Source organism: Pseudophryne corroboree, chromosome 4 (genome assembly GCF_028390025.1).
Source record: "Pseudophryne corroboree isolate aPseCor3 chromosome 4, aPseCor3.hap2, whole genome shotgun sequence".
NCBI lineage: Eukaryota > Metazoa > Chordata > Amphibia > Anura > Myobatrachidae > Pseudophryne > Pseudophryne corroboree.
In genome coordinates, this window is record NC_086447.1 from 572449778 (window position 1) to 572464534 (window position 14757).

Here is a 14757-nt window from a genome sequence, read left to right on the forward strand (position 1 = left end):
TATCCAAGTCTCCAGTACATCCTGAAAGTTGAAAAGCTAAGAAATCTATTTCCAGGAACATGAGATATCTGCAGTCAAGCAAGCTGCCCTCCCACCAGAAAATGATGAATATTAAGCACACTCCACTATCCACCCATCCCCTACGTATTAAAAACCCACTACCACCCTGGAAGTCATGTATTGTGGCTCCTTCATTCAGCCCAATGCCCCTTCTACAGTTTAGTGTTCTCCCTCCCGCCCAATCTGTGCAGTATAGGAGTAATTACTGTAGAAGAAATTACTGCTCCAGGTCCTACAAGCTGAGCGGAAGGTAGAACACCCCCTACCTCCCGCAGGACATCAAAGCTGTCGTTGATAGCACCCCCCACTCCTACTGCTGAAGGATGGGTAGGGGCCCCAGTGCTTTGCTGTGCCCAGGGGCCTACACTGCTGTTAAGATGGCCCTGGCCCCACCCCCAAATAGTGTCATCGCTGCAGGAAGCAGCCAGATGTGCCCAGTGTCGGACTGAGGCATAAAGTGCCCACCGGGGGAATGCAGTGGTAGGGGCCCATGTTTAGAGGAGTTGCCAGTCTCCTCAAGGTTTGTGGCCAGCCGCCACATTGGTTTGCCTAACCATGAGAGAGTGCATGGGCTGGGCCCTTTGATAAATATATATACTAAATACTGCTAATGCATGCATGATAATGTATCAGAGTAACACACCATAGTCCTGTGGGGTGGTCTTCTGTATGCCGAATGTCGGGATCCCGGCGCACAGTATACCGGCGCCGGAATCCCGACACCCGGCATACCGACAACTATTCTCCCTCGTGGGGGTCCACGACCCCCCTGGAGGGAGAATAAAATAGTGTGGCGCGCGTAGCGAGGCCACAAGGGGCTCCTTTGCCCTCGCCACGCTGTCGATATGCCGGCGGTCGGGCTCCCGGCGCCGGTATGCTGGGCGCCGGGAGCCCGAGCGCCGGCATACCGTACGACACCCGTCCTGTGCAGTTTAAGGTAACATGTATAATGTACAATTCAAGTGCGCAGTCTGGAACCTGATCCATAGTGAAGGGGAAGGGCCCCCCAGACAGAGGGGCCCAGCAGTGGTTTCCCCTGTACCCCTGTGGGCCAGTCCGACCCTGGGTGTCACATTGTTCTCCCAATGCTGTAAACTGGAGCCGGGTCAAATGACCCAGCTTACCCATTTACACTGCCCCCTAACCCAGTTTCTTCCCGGGCCCAACCCTACAAGCTAGCCAGGTTGGATTCCTGTGTCACTGGACCTGTATTATCCCTTTTCCATTGAGCCCGACCTGGGTTATCATGGCAATAACTAAGGTTTTTAGCAGCAGTGGAAAAGGGGTGTGAAAAGGGTCTGTCCCGGGTCTGACCTATGGGGGTAATTCAGAGTTGATCGCAGCAGGAATTTTGTTAGCAGTTGGGCAAAACCATGTGCACTGCAGGGGAGGCAGATATAACGTGCAGAGAGAGTTAGATTTGGGGGGTTATTTTGTTTCTGTGCAGGGTAAATACTGGCTGCTTTATTTTTACACTGCAATTTAGATTGCAGATTGAACACACCACACCCAAATCTAAGGCGCCCTACACATTAGGCGATGTGCCGCCGAGGTGGCCGACGGGCGACCCGGCGGCGGGGGGGCAGTGACGGGGGGAGTGAAGTTTCTTCACTCCCCCCGTCACCCGGCTCCATAGACGTGCAGGCAAATATGGACTATCTCGTCCATATTGGCCTGCATGCACAGCCGACATGTCACCAGTGATGAACGAGCGCGGGGCCGCGCATCGTTCATCGCTGGTGACTCCACACTGCACGATATGAACGTTATCTCGTTCATTAATGAACGAGATCGTTCATATCGTGCAGTGATATCGGCATGTGTGTAGGGCCTATAACTCTCTGCACGTTATATCAGTCCTTCCTGCAGTGCACATGGTTTTTCCCAACTGCTAACAAAAATCCTGCTGCGATCAACTTGGAATTACTCCCTATATTGGAACAGGTCATACCCGGGACCTTTGGTGTAAAAGGGGTATAATAAACCAGGCCCTATAGAACTAATCCAGTCATTAGAAATATATTCACCCCCTCCATATTATATTATTTACAGGGAATATCCCTTTTTTACTTTCAATTATTTTCTACTTTCTGTTGCGGTACAGTAGCTCTGATGAGCCTTGTAGAGAAAGCATAGCAACTCTTTCTGCGATGTAACTGCATCCTGTCACATTGTTGCCAAACTACTATTATTTATGTGTTTGTGCCAATCTTGCGTACATGAGAAATAACAGCAGAGCCACCATTTACAACCTCTTATCTCAATAAAACAGAATGCAGATACACTTGTTTCAGACAGCAGACTCATTAATTATCACTAATCTAAATAATTAATGGGAATCTTCCATTTTGCTGTTTAGAAGAGATGGATACAATGGACATCCCTCTGTGTGATAGTTCAAGTGGTATTTTCTTTTCCTTGAAGAATCCATTTCAAATAGTTTGCGCACCATGTTACCATAAGCTTTACAAAATATAGAAGGCTTAATACTGTGAATCGGTTAGGCAACCTGATTTAGGAATGACTCAGATTTAAAATGATGCAGGTGAATCAGGAGACTGATTAGGGCCTGGGAAGAAGCATTGTATGAGAGACGCCACAGAGGCCAAATGCTCCTTCTGTCAAATTAATTGACTCAATGTAAAGTAATCCCTCAGTTGCATTAACACAATACAGCAGCATATAAAAAAAAAAACCTTTGGAATGTTATGTTCTTTGCAAGAACACTAAAGAATACCACATGCCCAGGCGAATGTGCAGGACTGCAGACTCTGGCCCAGATTTATCAAGCCTTGGGGAGTGATAAATTCAGAGCCGGCCCTAGCCAATATGATGCCCTAGGCAAGATTTTGGCTGGTGCCCCCTAGCACCACCGCTGGCTCCGCCTCTGACCTTGCACCTCTTTCCCAGCACCACCACCCCTCATCCATAGCAGTCCTTATTTTGGTGTGTGTACCCCCTGTATTTTAAATAGGAACCGTTCGCACATTTGGCGCACAGCCCAGAAAGGGGTGTGTTTTTGCTGGCAAGGGCATGGCCACACAATAGTAACCCCAATTCCAATTACGCCACACAGTACTGCAACTAAATTCACATTTGATCATGCGATAGTGTCCATAATTCATATTACATCCCACAGTAGTATCACTTTACCTTATAAACGTTACTCCTCACAGTAAAGCCCCGTATTCACATTACATCACACTGAATTGCTCCTTATTCACATTACACCACACCCTATTGCTTTTTATTCACATTAGACGACACAGTAGTGACCTTTCTATATGTAATGCCACATATTAGAGCACCTTATACACATAATTCCACACAGTAATGCCGCTTACACATATGAGACACATTATTAATGTCCTTATAAACATAATGCGCCTTACACATTATGACAACCTTTATTAATGCCCTTTTACACATAATGTCCCTTACACATATGCTGCACATTATTAATGCCCTTATACACATAATGACACACATAGTGCCCCCTATACATTTGCTGCACATTATTAGTGCCCCTATTCACATAATGGCACACATACAGTAGTACCCTGTTACACATATGCCACACATTATTAATGCCCTTATACACATAATGACACACATAGTGCCCCTTACACATATGTTGCACATTATTAATGCATTTTTACATGACACACATCATGCTCCTTACACATATTCTGAACACTACTGCACAACCAACCCACTCACATGCACACATCACTCACACTGCCACTAACACTGTGACCTCTGCCTCTGCTTGGATACAGATGTGTCCTCATAAATCTTGCCTCAATGCTAACGTCGGGCACATTTTTTTAATGAAAATGCATCTTATTTGCATTGCTAGGTGATATGTAGCATGCCTATATACTGTGCGCGACTGTGGCTGTGTCTGCATATGAAATGCTACACACAGAATATAGGCATGCATCATATCATTTTAATCAGCAGAAGCTGCTGATGCCCCTAGGCATATCAAATGCCCTAAGCAATTGCCTAGTTTGCCTATGCCTATGGCCGGCTCTGGATAAATTGCACGGTGATAAAGTGCCAACCAATCAGCTGTCATTTTTTCAAATACAGCCTGAAACATGGCAGCTAGGAGCTGGGTGGTTAGTACGTCGCCGTGCAATTTATCACTCTCCAAGGCTTGATAAATCTGGGCCTACAGTGTCTCTCCTGAGTTCTGCTTTTTTCTAACAGCCCTTTGTTTATGTCACATCTGGTATTACTGTATAGGAGATGAATTTAATTTGTCAGCTGTCGGGATCCCGGCGGTCAGGATGCCGACGCCGGAATCCTGACAGCCGACAATACCGACAGCTGGAATCCCAGTACAACAGGACTATTCCCACTCGTGGGTGTCATTAGGCCCTATTAGTATTGCATAGGGTTGGTGCTAAAATGATGCAATTAGCATATAATCATGTCATTAGGCCCCACCCCCTCTGCCGGTACCGTGGTTTGCCAGTTTTTCCTCTCTGTTCTGACCACTTCACTAGGAAGTGGGCAGAATGCGGGAGGGGTACCTAGTCTTTCAGGGCTGCGGAGGACTACCTGAGAAACCGTGTGTCTCCCGCAGAACCCAGGAGAGTAGGCAAGTATGAGTTGGAGAGAAGACATATATATATATATATATATATATATATATATATATAGATATATATATATATATAGATATATATAGATACACCCAAGAACGGCACTCACTGGTCTCACAAAGAAATACTGGACAACGTCCTCTTATCAACGTTTCGGGTTTATTTCAACCCGTCATCAGGATACACATAACAATTAACAAGTAACATAGACATACCTTAAATACCCCTCCATGCTGCCAAACGAGCGCGCCAATTTCAAATCCCAGCCGTCTAATCAGTGTAACACACCCCTTTCCGGAAGTCCTAATACATGAACGTAGCGCGCCCGGTTGCCCTGGCAACCCGTCAACACCACAGCCATCAGCTATGACACGCACCAATAACGGTGTATGCCAGCCATCGCTTCACTGAAAGACCAATCAGAAGCTGTGCCGCATCCCTCTCACGGAGCTCACCAGCCGCCGTAGTTGTTGCCTTAGCAACCTAACATAGCTGACCACAAAGGCCAAGCATAGCGTCTGGTATCCATGGCAACCCGTTTGGCAATACAGATTTACAATACCACCACATACCTACATAAAACACAATAATGCCTAAACTCATAAACAATACAAACACAACACAAAGTGCTAGTACTTTGTGTTGTGTTACATAGAAACATAGAATTTGTCGGCAGATAAGAACCACTTGGCCCATCTAGTCTGCCCCTTATTTTTTATTTTTTTTTTATATTATTTTTTAACACTAACCTTATTTGATCCTTATTTCTTTGTAAGGATATCCTTATGTCTATCCCATGCATGTTTAAATTGCTCTGTCTTAGCCTCTACCACCTCTGATGGGAGGCTATTCCACTTGTCCACTACCCTTTCTGTGAAATAATTTTTCCGCAAATTTCCCCTGAACCTCCCCCCTCCAGTCTCAGTGCATGTCCTCGTGTCCTATTGCTTCTCTTCATTTGGAGAATGTTTCCCTCCTGGACTTTGTTAAAACCCTTCATATATTTGAAAGTTTCTATCATGTCCCCCCTTTCCCTTCTCTGCTCCAAACTATACATATTGAGATTTCTTAGTCTTTCTGGGTATGTTTTGTGATGTAGGCCATGCACCATTTTAGTTGCCCTCCTTTGTTTGTACAGTTTCTAATGTATTAATATCCTTTTGAAGATATGGCCTCCAGAACTGAATACAGTATTCTAGATGAGGCCGTACCAATGACCTATACAGTGGCATTATTACTACTTTCTTTCTGCTGCTGATTCCCCTCCCAATGCAGCCAAGCATCTGACTAGCCTTCCTCATTGCCTTGTTACATTGCTTACCTGCTTTTAAGTCATCTGAAATAGTGACTCCTAGATCCCTTTCCTCCTCAGTAGTTTCCAGTATAGTGCCATTAATACTGTATTTAGCTTTAGGATTTTTGAGACCCAAGTGCATGATTTTGCATTTTTTGGTATTAAACTGTAATTGCCAGACTCTTGACCATTCCTCTAGTCTACCTAGATCCTCAATCATTTGTTTTACCCCACCTGGTGTGTCTACCCTGTTGCATACCTTTGTGTCATCTGCAAAAAGGCATACTTTCCCTTTAATGCCAGTTGTGTTGTGTTTGTATTGTTTATGAGTTTAGGCATTATTGTGTTTTATGTAGGTATGTGGTGGTATTGTAAATCTGTATTGCCAAACGGGTTGCCATGGATATCAGACGCTATGCTTGGCCTTTGTGTTCAGCTATGTTAGGTTGCTAAGGCAACAACTACGGCGGCTGGTGAGCTCCGTGAGAGGGATGCGGCACAGCTTCTGATTGGTCTTTCAGTGAAGCGATGGCTGGCATACACCGTTATTGGTGCGTGTCATAGCTGATGGCCCGGGTGGTGTTGATGGGTTGCCAGGGCAACCGGGTGCGCTACGTTCATGTATTAGGACTTCCGGAAAGGGGTGTGTTACACTGATTAGACGGCTGGGATTTGAAATTGGCGCGCTCGTTTGGCAGCATGGAGGGGTATTTAAGGTATGTCTATGTTACTTGTTAATTGTTATGTGTATCCTGATGACGGGTTGAAATAAACCCGAAACGTTGATAAGAGGACGTTGTCCAGTATTTCTTTGTGAGACCAGTGAGTGCCGTCCTTGGGTGTATCTACATGCTTTCTGTCGACGCAGCACCTTGGCAAGCTACACATGTGGGACAGAAGTGAGTGCCGACCTTTGGAATTTATATATATATATATATATATATATATATATATATATATATATATATATATATATATATATATATATATAATATATATGCGAAAGCCCTCACTCACTCACTCACTCACTCACTCACTCACTCACTCACTGACTGAGTGACTGATCATTAATTCTCTTACTTCCCGATATGTTAGGAAGATGAAATTTAACATAGTTTTCCTATTTCCCACCGGAAGAATACCTATGTAGAGTAATTAGAATTTTAATAAACCTCCCCTAAGGGGATGAAAGGGGGGTTGACATAATGATGTCATTACCATGCATGGCTTGCGTTGTATGAATGACAACGCCCAAACGGACAATCGGATCAAAATTTGGATTGCACCTCCAGTGTGTAGTATTTAATAAACTACAAAAATGGTCCTGTCACTTTTTGCTGTATCTGCTATGGGTGCTCCTCATGTAACGCCAAGAACCATGATTAATATTTACTAACATTAAGACGTCTCAAATTTATATCTCTATAGATTTACCAAATTTTTAACACTCATTTATATATACAACCGTGAAAATCAGAAACTCGTGCGAAGAACATCTAGTGTAACATAAAGAAGTATTTACAGAAAGAGTGGTGGATCCATGAAATAGCTGTTGTGTGGGTATTCCTAGAGTAAATGAGTTCAAGCATGCACGGGGCAAATATATTGCTTCTGTTATGACGTAAAATATTGAGATTAACTTCCCTCTGACCCAAACAAATAATGGGAAGACTGGATCGACCTGTTGGTTATTTTCTCCCATCAAATTCTATCATCTTATATGCAAGGTTAAAGATAAATAGAATATATCAGCATGTCAGCAAAGTAAAGTCTATTAGTCTGTGTACCATAATCATGGCCACTGTAAAAATTTCTGGGCACCTGTACTTTAAACGGGCATGACCACACCCTGTAAGGCATATTGGGTTCTCATGGAGATGCTGTGCTGCTGCAAAGTGCTGGCCACATATTATTGTGGACACTGGTAAAGCTGGGCATACACTATACAATTACATGGCAGATCATCTGCCAGATTTGGCTAGTTAGACTGAAAATTTGGTAATGGATGAGAGCAAATGACAATCCACCATTTTCTCCCAAACACTGGAAAACAGACAAAAACTGTTGTTCATACAATTGGACAAATCCGTGATTTGACCAAACTGTCTGAACAACAGGTTTTGTCCACTTTCCAGTGATTGGGAGCAAATGGTTGGTTGTCATTTGCTCTCATCCATTACCAAATTTTCTATCCAGCCAGCCAGATCTGGCAGATAACTGTATCGTGCATGCCCGGCTTATTGTTTCCTCCCTATACAGTAGCCTTTTTTCTAGTACACTCTTAACAGGTTTGTTTGGGGTTTTTTTTTTTTTTTTACAGGCCTAAACATAATTGTTAATCTTAATATAATACAAAATGATTGATCTGTACTGTTCAAAGTAAAGAGAATACTGTATTACCTCACAAGCATAACACATAATGACATTCTGTCTTATATCTAAAGAGACTTGGCACATATACCAAACCTTGGAGAGAGATAAAGTGGATGGGACGTGTACTAACCAGTGATAAAAGTGGAGAAGTGAGCCAGTGGAGACAGCTGCACTGTATACTTTTATAGTATGCAAATTATAAATGTTATGTCAATGCTGATTGGTTGCCATGGGCAACCTCTCCACTGGCTCACTTCCCCACTTTTATCACTGCTTAGTACATATCCCCTTTCCATTTACTCAGCTTCTGTCATTTCTCTGACGTCCTAAGTGGATGCTGGGGACTCCGTCAGGACCATGGGGATTAGCGGCTCCGCAGGAGACAGGGCACAAAATTAAAAGTTTGACCACTAGGTGGTGTGCACTGGCTCCTCCCCCTATGACCCTCCTCCAAGCCTCAGTTAGATTTTTGTGCCCGGCCGAGAAGGGTGCAATCTAGGTGGCTCTCCTAAAGAGCTGCTTAGAATAAAAGTTTGTTAGGTTTTTTATTTTCAGTGAGTCCTGCTGGCAACAGGCTCACTGCAACGCGGGACTAAGGGGAGAAGAAGCGAACTCACCTGCGTGCAGGATGGATTGGCTTCTTAGGCTACTGGACACTAGCTCCAGAGGGACGATCACAGGTACAGCCTGGATGGGTCACCGGAGCCGCGCCGCCGGCCCCCTTACAGATGCTGAAGAGAGAAGAGGTCCAGAAATCGGCGGCTGAAGACTTCCCAGTCTTCTTAAGGTAGCGCACAGCACTGCAGCTGTGCGCCATTGCTCTCAGCACACTTCACACCGCGGTCACTGAGGGTGCAGGGCGCTGGGGGGGGGCGCCCTGGGCAGCAATGTAATTACCTTTACTGGCTAAAAATACATCACATATAGCCCCTGGGCTATATGGATGTATTTAACCCCTGCCAGGATTACAGAAAAAACCGGGAGAAGAGCCCGCCGTGAAGGGGGCGGGGCCTATCTCCTCAGCACACAGCGCCATTTTTCCCACACAGATCCGCTGGTGGGAAGGCTCCCAGGCTCTCCCCTGCACTGCACTACAGAAACAGGGTTAAACCAGAGAGGGGGGGCATTTTTTGGCGATATTATTATATATTAAGCTGCTATAAGGGAAAACACTTACTATAAGGTTGTCCCTGTATAATTATAGCGCTTTGGTGTGTGCTGGCAAACTCTCCCTCTGTCTCCCCAAAGGGCTAGTGGGGTCCTGTCCTCTATCAGAGCATTCCCTGTGTGTGTGCTGTGTGTCGGTACGTGTGTGTCGACAGGTATGAGGACGATGTTGGTGTGGAGGCGGAGCAATTGCCTGTAATGGGATGTCACCCCCTAGGGAGTCGACACCGGAATGGATGGCTTTATTTATGGAATTACGTGATAGTGTCAACACGCTACAAGGTCGGTTGACGATATGAGACGGCCGGCAAACCAATTAGTACCTGTCCAGGCGTCTCAAACACCGTCAGGGGCTTTAAAACGCCCATTACCTCAGTCGGTCGACAGACACAGACACGGACACTGACTCCAGTGTCGACGGTGAAGAAACAAACATATTTTCCAGTAGGGCCACACGTTACATAATCACGGCAATGAAGGAGGCGTTACATAATTCTGATACTACAAGTACCACAAAAATGGGTATTATGTGGGGTGTGAAAAAACTACCTGTAGTTTTTCCTGAATCAGATGAATTGATTGAAGTGTGTGATGAAGCGTGGGTTACCCCCGATAGGAAGTTGCTAATTTCAGAGAAGTTATTGGCATTATACCCTTTCCCGCCAGAGGTTAGGGCGCGCTGGGAAACACCCTCTAGGGTAGATAAGGCGCTCACACGCTTATCAAAACAAGTGGCGTTACCGTCTCCTGATACGGCCGCCCTCAAAGATCCAGCTGATAGGAGGCTGGAAAATACTCTAAAAAGTATATACACACATACTGATGTTATACTGCGACCAGCAATCGCCCCAGCATGGATGTGCAGTGCTGGGGGGGTTTGGTCGGAATCTCTGACTGGAAATATTGATACCCTGAATAGCGACAATATTTTATTGACTATAGAGCATTTAAAGGATGCATTTTCTTTATATGCAAGATGCACAGAGGGATATTTGCACTCTGGCATCAAGGGTAAGTGCGCTGTCCATTTCTGCCAGAAGAAGTTTATGGACGCGACAGTGGTCAGGTGATGCGGATTCCAAGCGGCATATGGAAGTTTACCGTATAAAGGGGAGGAATTATTTGGGGTCGGTCTATCGGACTTGGTGGCCACGGCAACAGCCGGAAAATCCACCTTTTTTACCTCAGGTCACCTCCCAACAGAAAAAGACACCGTCTTTTCAGCCTCAGTCCTTTCGTTCTCATAAGAACAAGCGGGCAAAAGGCCATTCATATCTGCCTGAGGCAAAGGAAAGGGTAAGAGACTGCAGCAAGCAGCTCCTTCCCAGGAGCAGAAGCACTCCCCCGCTTCTGAAAAGTCCTCAGCATGTCGCTGGGGCCTTACAAGCGGACTCAGGTCCGGTGGGGGGGTCGTCTCAAGAATTTCAGCGCGCAGTGGGCTCACTCGCAAGTCGACCCCTGGATCCTGCAGGTAGTATCACAGGGGTACAGATTGGAATTCGAGACGTCTCTTCCTCGCAGATTCCTGAAGTCTGCTTTACCAACATCTCCCTCCGACAGGGAGACGGTGTTGGAAGCTATTCACAAGCTGTATTCCCAGCAAGTAATAGTCAAGGTACCCCTACTACAACAAGGAAAGGGGTATTATTCCACGCTGTTTGTGGTACCGAAGCCGGACGGCTCGGTGAGACCTATTCTAAGTCTGAAATCTTTTGAACATACAAAGGTTCAAGTTCAAGATGAAATCACTCAGAGCAGTGATAGCGAATCTGGAAGAAGGGGACTTATGGTGTCCTTGGACATCAAGGATGCTTACCTCCATGTCCCAATTTGCCCTTCAAACCAAGGGTACCTCAGGTTCGTGGTACAAAACTGTCACTATCAGTTTCAGACGTTGCCGTTTGGATTGTCCACGGCACCCCGGGTCTTTACCAAGGTAATGGCCGAAATGATGATTCTTCTTCGAAGAAAAGGCGTATTAATTATCCCTTACTTGGACGATCTCCTGATAAGGGCAAGATCCAGAGAATAGTTAGAGGCCGGTGTAGCACTAACCCAAGTAGTGCTGCAACAGCACGGGTGGATTCTAAATTTTCCAAAATCCCAGCTGAGCCCGACGACACGTCTGCTGTTCCTAGGGATGATTCTGGACACAGTTCAGAAAAAGGTTTTTCTCCCGGAGGAGAAAGCCAGGGAGTTATCCGAGCTAGTCAGGAACCTCCTAAAACCAGGAAAAGTGTCCTGGGTAAATGGTGGCTTCTTACGAAGCGATTCCATTCGGCAGATTCCACGCAAGAACCTTTCAGTGGGATCTGCTGGACAAATGGTCCGGATCGCATCTTCAGATGCATCAGCGGATAGCCCCGTCTCCAAGGACAAGGGGGTCTCTTCTGTGGTGGTTGCAGAGTGCTCACCTTTTTGGAGGGCCGCAGATTCGGCATTCAGGACTGGGTCCTGGTGACCACGAATGCCAGCCTGAGAGGCTGGGGAGCAGTCACACAGGGAAGAAATTTCCAGGGAGTGTGGTCAAGCCTGGAGACTTCACTTCACATAAATATACTGGAGCTAAGGGCAATTTACAATGCTCTAAGCCTGGCAAGACCTCTGCTTCAGGGTCAGCCGGTGTTGATCCAGTAGGGCAACACCACGGCAGTCGCCCACGTAAACAGACAGGGCGACACAAGAAGCAGGAGGGCAATAGCAGAAGCTGCAAGGATTTTTCACTGGGCAGAAAATCATGTGATAGCACTGTCAGCAGTGTTCATTCCGGGAGTGGACAACTGGGAAGCAGACTTCCTCAGCAGACACGATCACCACCCGGGAGAGTGGGGACTTCATCCAGAAGTCTTCCACATGATTGTGAACCGTTGGGAAAAACCAAAGGTGGACATGATGGCGTCCCGCCTCAACAAAAAACTGGACAGGTATTGCGCCAGGTCAAGAGACCCTCAGGCAATAGCTGTGGACGCGTTGGTAACACCATGGGTGTACCAGTCAATGTATGTGTTCCCCCCTCTGCCTCTCATACCCAAGGTACTGAGAATTATAAGGCGAAGGGGAGTAAGAACGATACTCGTGGCTCCGGATTTGCCAAGAAAGACTTGGTACCCGGAACTTCAAGAGATGCGCACGGAGGATCCGTGCACTCTACCTCTAGACTTACCGCGGCTGCGTTTGACGGCATGGCGGTTGAACGCCGGATCCTGAAGGAGAGGGCTCCGACGGAGGAATTTCAACTGGGTCGATTCCTACATTTCCTGCAAACAGGATTGTCTATGGGCCTCAAATTGGGGTCCATTAAGGTTCAAATTTGGGCCCTGTCGATTTTCTTCCAGAAAGAATTGGCTTCAGTTCCTGAAGTCCAAGCTTTTGTCAAAGGAGTACTACATATACAGCCCCGGTTGTGCCTCCAGTGGCACTGTGGGATCTCAATGTAGTTTTGGGATTCCTCAAATCCCATTGGTTTGAGCCACTCAAATCGGTGGATTTGAAATATCTTACATGGAAAGTGACCATGCTACTGGCCCTGGCTTCGGCCAGGAGAGTGTCAGAATTGGCGGCTTTTTCGTACAAAAGCCATATCTGATTTTCCATTGGGACAGGGCAGAACTGCGGACGCGTCCTCAGTTTCTCCCTAAGGTGGTATCAGCGTTTCACCTGAACCAACCTATTGTGGTGCCTGCGGCTTCTAGCGACTTGGAGGACTCCAAGTTGTTCGACGTTGTCAGAGCCTTAAAAATATATATATATATTTCAAGGACGGCTGGAGTCAGAAAGTCTGACTCGCTATTTATACTGTATGCACCCAACAAGCTGGGTGTTCCTGCGTCTAAGCAGACGATTGCTCGTTGGATTTGTAGCACAATTCAACTTGCGCATTCTGTGGCAGGCCTGCCACAGCCAAAATCTGTAAATGCCCACTCCACAAGGAAGGTGGGCTCACCTTGGGCGGCTGCCCGAGGGGTCTCGGCATTACAACGCTGCCGAGCAGCTACGTGGTCAGGGGAGAACACGTTTGAAAAATTCTACAAATTTGATACCCTGGCTAAGGAGGACCTGGAGCTCTCTCATTCGGTGCTGCAGAGTCATCCGCACTCTCCCGCCCGTTTGGGAGCTTTGGTATAATCCCCATGGTCCTGACGGAGTCCCCAGCATCCACTTAGGACGTCAGAGAAAATAAGAATTTACTTACCGATAATTCTATTTCTCGTAGTCCGTAGTGGATGCTGGGCGCCCATCCCAAGTGCGGATTGTCTGCAATACTTGTACATAGTTATTGTTACAAAAATCGGGTTATTATTGTTGGAAGCCATCTTTTCAGAGGCTCCTCTGTTATCATGCTGTTAACTGGGTTCAGATCTCAAGTTGTACAGTGTGATTGGTGTGGCTGGTATGAGTCTTACCCGGGATTCAAAATCCTTCCTTATTGTGTACGCTCGTCCGGGCACAGTATCCTAACTGAGGCTTGGAGGAGGGTCATAGGGGGAGGAGCCAGTGCACACCACCTAGTGGTCAAACTTTTAATTTTGTGCCCTGTCTCCTGCGGAGCCGCTAATCCCCATGGTCCTTACGGAGTCCCCAGCATCCACTACGGACTACGAGAAATAGAATTATCGGTAAGTAAATTCTTATTTTTACAGCCTGTTTGAAAAATGTCAGCTGGTTGACTGGTAATTTTTTATTTCTCTCCAAGAATTGCTATATCTCCCACCCTCAGCGCTGACATGCTTGTTAGAAATGCTTTCAGAAATCTGACATCTATAAACTAAGTTAAATATAGTGGAATATTATTATTTTTAATCTAAATTGCACTTCACAATAATAACCTAAATTCACAATAATATGAATGCATTGTAGTTTTGTTTACATGGTGCAATGGCGTAAGTCGAATTGAGAATAGCATTATCATAGCCCTGCCCACTTCAAAGGCAATATATACTGGAGGGTTGTCTACTCTCACAGTATCTTGGAACTTCCAGGAGAGTTAGCAAGTATGTTGTAAATATGTCTGAGACCAGGCATAATGTTTGCAAAGATGCTGCTTTCTGCTCTTTATGTATTGTTTTGCTTTTTTCTGTACAAAAACAATCTGTTAACTAATGTTTGTTCTATATACAATGCAATTGAACTCTATTATGCTACGCCTGTATGAGCTATAAAACCATGGCTGCTTAGCAAATCGGTGTAATAGAAGAATTACTTCCTACACTTAAAGCAGAGGCTCAGATGGTTGAAGGCAAAGCCTTTTTC

At 45.9% G+C, this 14757-nt stretch overlaps 1 protein-coding gene across 1 annotated transcript in view; it reads left to right on the top strand.

Moving 5' to 3' along the window:
- Window positions 1-14757, top strand: part of SYTL3 (synaptotagmin like 3) — a 170817-nt gene that overhangs the window by 30005 nt on the left and 126055 nt on the right. The gene's annotated exons all lie outside the window — the stretch shown is intronic.